The 9,840-nt window shown below is 37.7% G+C and overlaps 1 pseudogene; it reads left to right on the top strand.

Annotated features, from left to right (window-relative positions):
- Positions 1 to 2,013: 2,013 nt before the first annotated feature.
- On the top strand, positions 2,014 to 2,132 carry LOC118604054 (annotated as a pseudogene).
- The last annotated feature ends 7,708 nt before the right edge of the window (positions 2,133 to 9,840 follow it).

Raw genomic sequence — 9,840 nt, 5'->3', positions numbered from 1 at the left:
TACAGTTTAGCAGGAGTTACATAGAGAAGACAATTTAATATGAAGCACAGAGAAAGAGGATCAGAACTTGGAAAGTCAGCCTTGGCACAGCAGAGGCAAGATATCATTGAAATAACAACGAATCAGAATCATTGAGGATTTTAATTGTGAATAAGTGACTTAGGGGGAGTGGGAATCAACAGTGAGATTGTTTCCCCTTCACACTTTGAAATAGAAACTTGGTGTTAGGCAGCAGGTGGTGAAAGCTATGGCAGGCTATAAACCTGTCTTCTAACAAAAAAAAATAGTCCACTCAGTTTCCTTTTGGACTAAGGAAAACCCTCATTCTTGGACCTGCCCAGTGAGGTGAGTGAAAAGTAAAATCCCTTCTCACAACACGAGATGAATGCTTTTCACTACAAAGTCTCCTCAGACATCCTTGGGTCAGGGTCTGCCTGTGGTAAAATGTGGCTTCTTATTGATTAAGGAAAGAAGAAGAAAGAACCAAAAGAGTTCTTTGTTAAAGTCACCTTCAATCTTCTATCAGTTTATCCTTTAAAGAATCACCATGGAAATACATATAAATAAACCAAATACCTTAAAACTACTAAAGGTATATCACATGTGAATGCAGATGTGTATAAATAAGTAACTAATTGTTTGATACAAACAAATATATTCTTTCAACATGCTATGAGGTGATAATTAAAATTCTTTTGTTATAGACATATAGGCATTCAGAGGGTTTATTAATTTATTATTTTCAATTTAGTTTATTTATACAAATAATATCTAAATACATAAATACTACAAACAAGTTTTCAAACAATTCAGGTTTGGAAGCCCTCTAGATTTCCTCTAATACTTTTGCCTTTCCTAGAAGGATCTGTTGGCACAGGCATCATGGATTCCTCTAGTTCTTTTTCTGAATATTTACATACACATAAGTACTAGAAACATGCCAAGTACTGGGTAAGAAATTGGACCAAACCAACACAAGCTATTCTGTCCCTCACTTTTTTCTCTTAATACATCTTCAAGATCTCCATGCAAGGAATTTAAAAGATGATCTGGGCCAATGGTTTATAACTAGGCTCCTCAGGGCCCTAGAGGTTCAGTAGAAATGTCCTCACAGGCTGCCTCAAGGAGCAAGGAAGAGCAAATAGGACAGCTCCAGGTCCCCACCCTTGCCCCAGCCTAGAGGTCTCCCATTTGAGATTCTTTTCCTTGTTGATTTCCACACAATTTTTAATTAATTTATTTTTTATGTGCTGCTTTAGGAAAGGGAGTGAAAAGAATTGATCTAGTCCAATTCCTTTGTCCTGGACTTCTGCTGAGATGTAAATGTTTCTCAGGAGAGACAGACATGCAGTCTTGGATTTGATTGGCTTTTTTATTTCCTGAAAGCAATTCTAGGGTGAAAGTGGAAAATAACACAGAATTGCCTATATTTTCCCAATTTAATCAGTGTTTGGAAGGCTAGAGTTGAAAAGGGTTGGGAAAAGCCAGGAATGGAGGTGGACAAGTTTCCTGGCCATTTTTTCTCTCCTCCATGAAGGACAATGACCTATGTGTTCATCTTGGGTCTTATATATATTGCTGTGTGTATAGTGTATGTATAGCATATATACAACCAGAAAATCACTATCCATGTACATCTTGAATCTTCTCTGAGTTTTTTCTAAGTTCTAGATTCTGAACCTTTCTGTACTGCTGGGTCCAAGACCAAAGCACCTTGAAAAGTCAGTATCACACTCATGTCCAGAAAGAATGGGAAAAAATCTAATAAGACATGTCTACTCTGGCCTATGGAAAACTTCCTTTGTGGCCCAGGTAACCTGACCATCTGAAAAATCTTTGGATCAAACAAAGCATAATACAAACATTGCTAACATGCAAGAGTGTCCTAGAAGCAAAGTGTCCCCTCTGAATGTCAAAGTACCTGGTTACTTGCAAAGGCAAGTAGTTGAAGGAAAGTCTCCTTGGTTGAAAAACCCAAGCAAGTTGCTGAGTTCCTCTAAAGCCCAATGTGCTGTCTATAGCCATGCTACTCTGAACAAGCCTGATCATGTCTGATCTTGGAAGCTAAGCAGGGTTGGGCCTGGTTAGTACTTGAATGGGAGACCACTTAGAAAGACCAGGTGCTGTAGGCATAAAAAAATTAAAAGATAAGAAATTATAAACTGACAAGGTCCTTGCAATCTGTGAGGTCAACCAAGGATTGCCTAAATAAATAAATATTTTTTTTAAAAAAGCTCAATGTCCTCATTTATATAATGAGGATAATAATTGTTCGTCTCATAAGGTTGTCATTAGGAGCAAATGAGATGTCTAAATTCTAGATGTCTAAATTGCCTGACACATAATGTTAGGGGCTGAACTGTATACTTTCAACAATGAAATTAGTTAAGTTAAGATGAGGTCATACCGGAGCAAGGGTAAGCCCTTAATTCAATATGACTGGTGTTCTTATAAGACATGGAGAAAAACACACGGGGAGACAATGACCATGTGATAACTGAGGTAGAGCTGGAAGTGCTGCAGCGGCAGGCCGAGGAACACCAAGGATTACTGGTAACCCATCAGAGGCTAAGAAGAGGCAAGGAAGGATTCTCCCCTACAGGTTTCAGAGGGAGCACAGTCCTGCCAGCACCTTGATTTCAGACAGCCAGACTCCAAACCTATGAAAGAATAAACTCTTGTTATTTTTAAGCCCCTCAGTTTCTAGTTTTTTTTTTTTGTTATGGAAGCCCTAGGAAACTAATACACATACCAAGCATTCAATAAATGTCAGTGTTATTAAATTAATCTCTTGTTTAAAAATCTATATGTGTAGATTCAATGCAATTCCTACCAAATTCCCAGTGACATTTTTTGCATAAATAGAAAAAAAAATCCTAAAATTTTTATGGAATCAAGGGAATCTGAGTTGCAAAACCAACCTTGAAATTGAAGAACAAAATTGGAGGCCTTGCATTTCCTGATTGCAAAACATGTTACAAACCTACAGTAAAATAGTATGGTACTGACATGAAGATAGACACACAGACCAATGAAATAAAATAGAGTCAGACTTCAACATATGGTTAAATGATCTTCAACGAGAGTGTCAAAACCCACAATGGAGAAAGATAGTTTCCTCAACAAGTGGTATTAGGGGAAACTGGATATTCACATGCACAAAAATCAGGATCCTTACCTTACACCATATATAAAAATTAACTAAAAATGGATTAAAGACTTGAACACTAAACCTAAAATCATAAAACTCCTATCAGAAAACAAAGGGAGAAGCTTCATGACATTGAATGATTTCTAGGATATGATGCCAAAATCACAGGCAACAGAAGACAAATAGAACTATATGAAACTTAAAAACTTCTGCATATTAAAGGAAACAGTCTACAGAGGAAAAAGGCAATCAATGAAATACAAGAGAATAATTGCAAATCTTATGTTTAATGTGGGAATAACGAGAATATATATAAAAAAAATTCTTACAACTCAATAACAAAAACATAACTTGATTAAAAATAAGCAAAGGACTTAAATATTTTTCCAAAGACAAAATACAAATGTTCAACAAGCATATGAAAAGATGTTTAACGTTATTAATCAATAGAGAAATGCAAATCAAAATTACAATGATGTCACCTCATACCCCTTATGATGACTACTATCCAAAAAAAAAAGAAAAAAACAGAAAATAACAAGTGTTAACAAGGATGCAGAGAAATTGGAACCCTTGTGCACTGTTGGTGGAAATACAAAATGCATAAAATGCAGCTGCTATGGAAAACATTATAGAGGTTCTTCAGAAAACTCAAAATAGGATTACTGTATAATCTAGCAATCCTACTTCTAGACATATATTTAGAAAAATTGAAAGCAAGATCTTGAAAAGATATTTGCACACCCATGTTCATAACAACATTATTCACAATAGACAAGAGGTAGAAGCAACCCCGATGTCTGTCAACAGATGATTGGATAAAGAAAACATGTTATATATATATACAATAGAATATTATCCAGCCTTAAAAAAAAAAAAAAAAAAAGAAGGGAATTCTGTCACATGCTATAACATGGATAAACCGTGAGGGCATTATATTAAGTCAAATACGCCAATCAGAAAAGAACAAATATTGTATTATTTCATTTATATGAGGCATCCAAACCAGTCATACTCATAGAATCAGAAAGCAGAGTAGTGGTTGCCAGCAGCTAGGGGGAGGGGGAACGAGGGGGTTGTTATTCAATGAGTACAGAGTTTCAGTATTGCAAGATGAAAAAGTTCTAGAGATCTGTTACACAACAATGTGAATATAGTTAGCACTACTAAACACTTAAGTACACTTAAAAATGGTTAAGATGGTAAACTTTATGTTATGTGCTTTTTACCATAATTTAAATATGTGTGTACATGTATGTATGTACATACATATATAAATGCATATATCTATGATCTGTGAATCCGCCAGGATTCCTTTACAATACTATTAAATATAACAATTTTAAAAATTACTGGAGGTTTGATATTTAAACTTAACAAATAAGAATTTTAATATATAATATTTAACGTGTAGTGACATGCCCTCAAAATATACAAATGTTTTAACAGTCCATTCTTATAAGTATCTGACAAAAAAAAAATAAAAAATAACCATAGCCTGGTACATACTGATCATGCTTTCATAATAATCTTAATTAATGTTCATTCACTGGATACTTACTCTGTTCTAGGCGCTACTCATTATCTTTATTTCATTTAATTCTCGCATCCACCCTGTGACACAGGTATATAACTGAGGCCCCGAGTGTTGTAGTAACTTGCCCAAAGTCACACAAGTGAGGGATCCAGGCTTGGAACGCAAGCCAACTAAACCAGCACCTACTCTCATCCCCTCGCTCTGCTACCTCTAATTATAACTTCCATCCCTGGTCTTCCCTGTATGTCGATGTAGACATTGCAATGTGAACCTTGCTTAAGAGTTATTCATACACCCAGACAAAAGCGTTTCAGAGGATTGGTGTAGTCAAGCTACCATTTCATCATAATCCAACAAATCCTAAATCTGCTGTCCGCCTGTTTCCTCCCCTCCTGGTAGTTCCCCAGTGGTCCTGACTTCAGACCCGGAGAAAGCACACTCTCTCAAGTTAGATATCTGACAAAAATGTGACTCCTGCTACTTCAGAAGGAAAGGAGAAACTGTGTATGAACAAGCATATTTTTGTATTTGACTTGTACATTCAATTTCATCTGTATGTAACATGTGTTTCATTATACAGGCAACTGAGTTCTATTAAAAACAAGGTTCCAGAACACCATTCCAGGCTGTGTAATTACGTAAAAGAAGTTCCAGAACTATGTTCCTACACACATCCCCGTAAAAATAGCAATATGTAAAAAAAAAAAAAAAAAAAAAAGCAACATGTATATACACGTATAAGTACAAGGTAACATACCATAATATAGAAGTGGAATAGGCAATTGTGTGTTTAGAAGATCTGAGAAGTACAGCAGACAGATTTTAGGGGTTTTAAGGCCAGACTTCTATTCTGGCTTCACCATTTGCTAATGATATGGAGCTTAGGCAAAGTAATCACACACACACACACACACACACACACACACACACACACACACAGCCTACGAACCTCTAAACAGAGCAGTTCCTCTATGACTATAGGATAATGGTGATAATGACGTACAAATCCACAAAAAGGACTGAATTCTTCCATCTGTTCAGAATGCCTTCCCAGGAAAAAAGTGTCACTATTTTTCTAGCGCCCCTCCAAGATCTCAACCCAAGAACCTGACAGTTTTGTCCACCACTCTTCCTACAAATAGCTCTACAAAGCAGCTTTCCTTCTCTCTGTCCCGGGCAGATTCTCTGGCCACACCCCCTTGCCCCTGGCTTAGGGCTTCCTGCAGAGCAACAGGAAAGCCATCCCACAGAAGCAGTGAAGAGAAGAGCCTGTTTGCAAAGCAGCACCACACAGCCCGTTCAAGGGCCCCTTTGAGAAATGGGAAACTCTCAGGAAGGTGGATAGAATGAACCTGATTTTCCATTATTTTTTCAAATAAATGGAGTCCAGTTTGCCTCAGCTATAATCCAGGCATAACATTTATATGAGAACATAAAATGCTACACAGCTGTAAGTAAAACAATATGTGTGTTTCTGAATAATAGTGATACCACTTGCCAGTAAGACTATATTTTGACCAAATAAAAGATGACCTAAATTTGACTCGGTAGGATGAGATTTACTACATGATTGCTTCTTGAAAATAAAAGGATAAAGAGGGGGATTTCTTGAGGGTAGAAGGAAACAGACAAGGAAAAATAGGATGGAAAGTTATGTGACTATGACTTGGTTTGAAAGCTCTGATTGTACAAAGAATAAAGGGCATTTAACTTTACATGTGTAATATGTCCCTCCCAAATAAAACCTCACTTTATATCAGACATCCATATTGCAAAGTCCCACATAAGCCAACATCAAACATTTAAATAAGTGAGTTTTCGGCTCTAACAAGGAGACCATCATTATAAATGCTCCAGTTTACAATGGTTTTATGCATCCTTCCATTCCTCCTTTTATTCCTGTGTATGCTCATTTAACAAATATGTATTGTGGACTTAATATGTAATAGGCTTTCTGATAGGACAGGAGACAGCCCTGCCATGAGGGAGTTCACGACCCTGAGGGGAGGGAACCAGGAATCGAGCCATTCCAGTCCAATGTGGTAAAGGCCAATATGGGAGAAATCTCAGTGTGGGATTCTGTGTGCGTACCACTGAGGAGATATATACCAGGGGTCTAAGACCCCACAGGAGAGGATGCTTATGAGCCAGAGGGCCCTAGTTGATAACAGTGGGGCTGGGTTTTCAAAAAGGAGGAGTAAGTCAGAGAAACTGGAAAGAGTAAAGCAGCAAGTTCTCATTCAAGTAACGAACAATAGAAGGTAAGCTCCCATTTGTATAGCTCTTACCCACACTGTCACATTTGAATAACACACATACTTTTCCCAGATGCTTTGGTAAGCACATGCATTAGTTAGACTTAGGTATGGCTGATGTAACAAAGATGTGAAATAAGAGTGGCTTAAGCAGATAGAAGTTTATTCTTTCTGGAAATATATTAAGCTTTTATTTAGGGCAGCCAGGAACATAGCTGAAGACTTCTATTACATAGGAGAAATGGAAATAGATATGAGGGCGAAACTGGCCATCTTTGCCAAGGCACATAAGCCCTCCTCTTCCTCTCGTCCTGCCTGAAGCAGCCACGAATTTTAAAGGGTTTCCCAGGAAACCACTGGAGGATGTGATATACATCTATATGCACACACATGCAAATGTAATACTTAGTTAACCATAAGTTTTTCATTAAAAAAATAATAATAAGATAAAAACTGTAGAACTTTATTATCAGAGAATTCTGTAGATCAGACCCAAGACCGTGGCTTAGAGGCTGGAGCAGGCTCTCTTACAGGTATAGAGGAATCACACAAAGAGGTGAATGGAGCCCCCATCTCCTTCCCCCCCTCCTGACTTCTTCCCCTGCAACATTCTCCCTCTATCGCTACCTCTTTTATTGAACCAAAACATGATAAAATGCTTCACCCTGGTAATGAGAACCTGCGTGAACATATTAAGATATGCAGGATATGGTAGGACCAAAGTACATTACTGTAAGGGTCAAAAGAACCAATCCCCTCCCGGCTCTATGGTTAATGAGTTAAATAAACTTGAGCCAGTTATTTAATCTATTTCTCCATCAATTTCCTCAATATTAAATGAAAATAAAAATATTCGCTGTACCTTCTTCATAGGCTTGTCGAGGAAACCAGCAAAATGGAATGCAGCTGACCCATGAACAACACAGTCTGAACAATACAGGTCCACTTATATGCAGGTTTTTTCAATAAATACAGCTGGCCCTTCGTATCTGCAGGTTTCACATCAGCTGATTCAACCAATCTCAGATTGAAAACAGTATTTTCACATTCCCAGCCACATATTCCCAGCCTCAGATTTTCAGCTGCAGATTTGCAAATACGAATAAAAATACTATTTTTCCATCTGCAGCAGGTTGAATCTGCAGATGCAAAAGGCTGACTGTAGAGTCGAAAGTTATAGCAGATTTTCAATGGTGTGGAGGTCAGTGGCCCTAACTCCCACTTTCTCATTATTCAAGGATCAACTGAACATGCGTATTCGTTTTCTATTGCTGTGTAACAAGTCACCACAATTTAGTGGCTTGAAACAACACCCACTTATTATCTCATAGTTTCTGTAAGTCAGAAGTCTAGGCACAGAGTTACTAGGTTCCCTGCTCCAGGTCTACTAGAATGAAAGCGAAGTGTCATCCAGGGCTACATTCTCATCTGGGGCTCGGGTCGTCTTCCAAGCTCACAAGCTGTTGGCAGAATTTGTTTCCTTGTGAGTGTAGAACTGAGGTCCTCATTTTCCTCCTAGCTGTCAGTCAGGGACCACTGCCAGGTGCTGGAGATTTCCAAAGTTTCTTGTCATGTGGCCCTCATAGGCAGTTCACAACATGGATGTGTTTTTCTTCCAAGCAAGCCAAAGTATCTCTGACTTCTTTTTCTCCAACCACCAGAGAAAACTCTATGCTTCGAAAGGGCTTGTGCAATTAGGTCAGGCTCCCCTGAAAGCCTCCCTATATACCCTTTATAAGAGTATATAGATTGTGTATGACTAAATAACAGGGAAAAGGTGTGTATACACCAAGACCAAAATAACCCTGGAGGGCCATCATAGATTCTGTCCTTTGGCCTCCAAAGGTTCCATCCTTCCCAAATTAAAATACATTCACCTGCTCCCAAGGTTTCCAAAGTTTCATCATACAAAAGCATTAGTGGCTTTTTAATAAGAATAAATCTTGTTACTTTGCAGATCTACTAGTTTTCAGCTAAGGCTTTCCTGCATTTTCCAAGCTGACATTATATACTTTACATGTTTGACTCCTTTTCTAACTCAAACATTCCTGCTGTACGATTTTATTCTTACATCTGGTTTTCTCCAGGGATATTACGAGGTGGCTCTTCGTTCTCCCTCTTTTTCTATGTTGACTGTGTTCCAAGTGATATTCTTCTGTTGGCATCTGTTTAAACTGGCTGGGATAACAGGCTTTGCTATCTGGATTCTTTTCCTTCTTCCTCTGGCACATTGTCTATTCACCAGAAAAACAATATGGTATCATGGCAAGAGCAAAGACTTTGAAGTCAGGTAAGTGTAGATTCAGCTTTTCTCTCCAACATCTTTTAAATAAATAATACTTAGCCTCTCCGAATCCTAAGTTCCTTCTCTGTACATTTGGGATAAAACCTTCCACATAGGGCTGTCAGGGGAATTAAATGACATAATATTCATGAGAATTAAATGATACAGCGTTCATAGCACATAGCAGGTGTGAATTCCAGACCTTTATGATCTTTCTCATCTCTTTTTCCAGATAATTACCTTCCTTTCTTTCTCCGTCTCTCTTTTACCTTCCTTTTATCTTCATTTCAAAGAACATCTAAAACTGGTGTTGCAGTGATGACCACAGTATATGACATTAAAATATAGCTATCTTGTAATTTCATACAAATTTATTCCATTTGAATGCCAACATGGTAAGTGGCTTTGATACCAGCCAATCATTTTCATGTAAGACCATTATGGGGACAATGCTTTTTCTCTTTGTCCTGACACCTGTTTTTATATTTCACTTTTAAAATGTGCTTGGATGTGTTTTCACATACTGTTACTACATTCTAACAGATTTATACTCCTTAGAAAAAGGGGTCTGGTCTTGAAAGTGTTCCAGATCTATTCTTTATAGAGATGCTTA

The sequence above is a fragment of the Rousettus aegyptiacus genome, unplaced genomic scaffold (assembly GCF_014176215.1).
Source record: "Rousettus aegyptiacus isolate mRouAeg1 unplaced genomic scaffold, mRouAeg1.p scaffold_m13_p_1, whole genome shotgun sequence".
Taxonomy (NCBI): Eukaryota; Metazoa; Chordata; class Mammalia; order Chiroptera; family Pteropodidae; genus Rousettus; species Rousettus aegyptiacus.
This window is presented reverse-complemented; position numbering and strand designations above follow the sequence as displayed.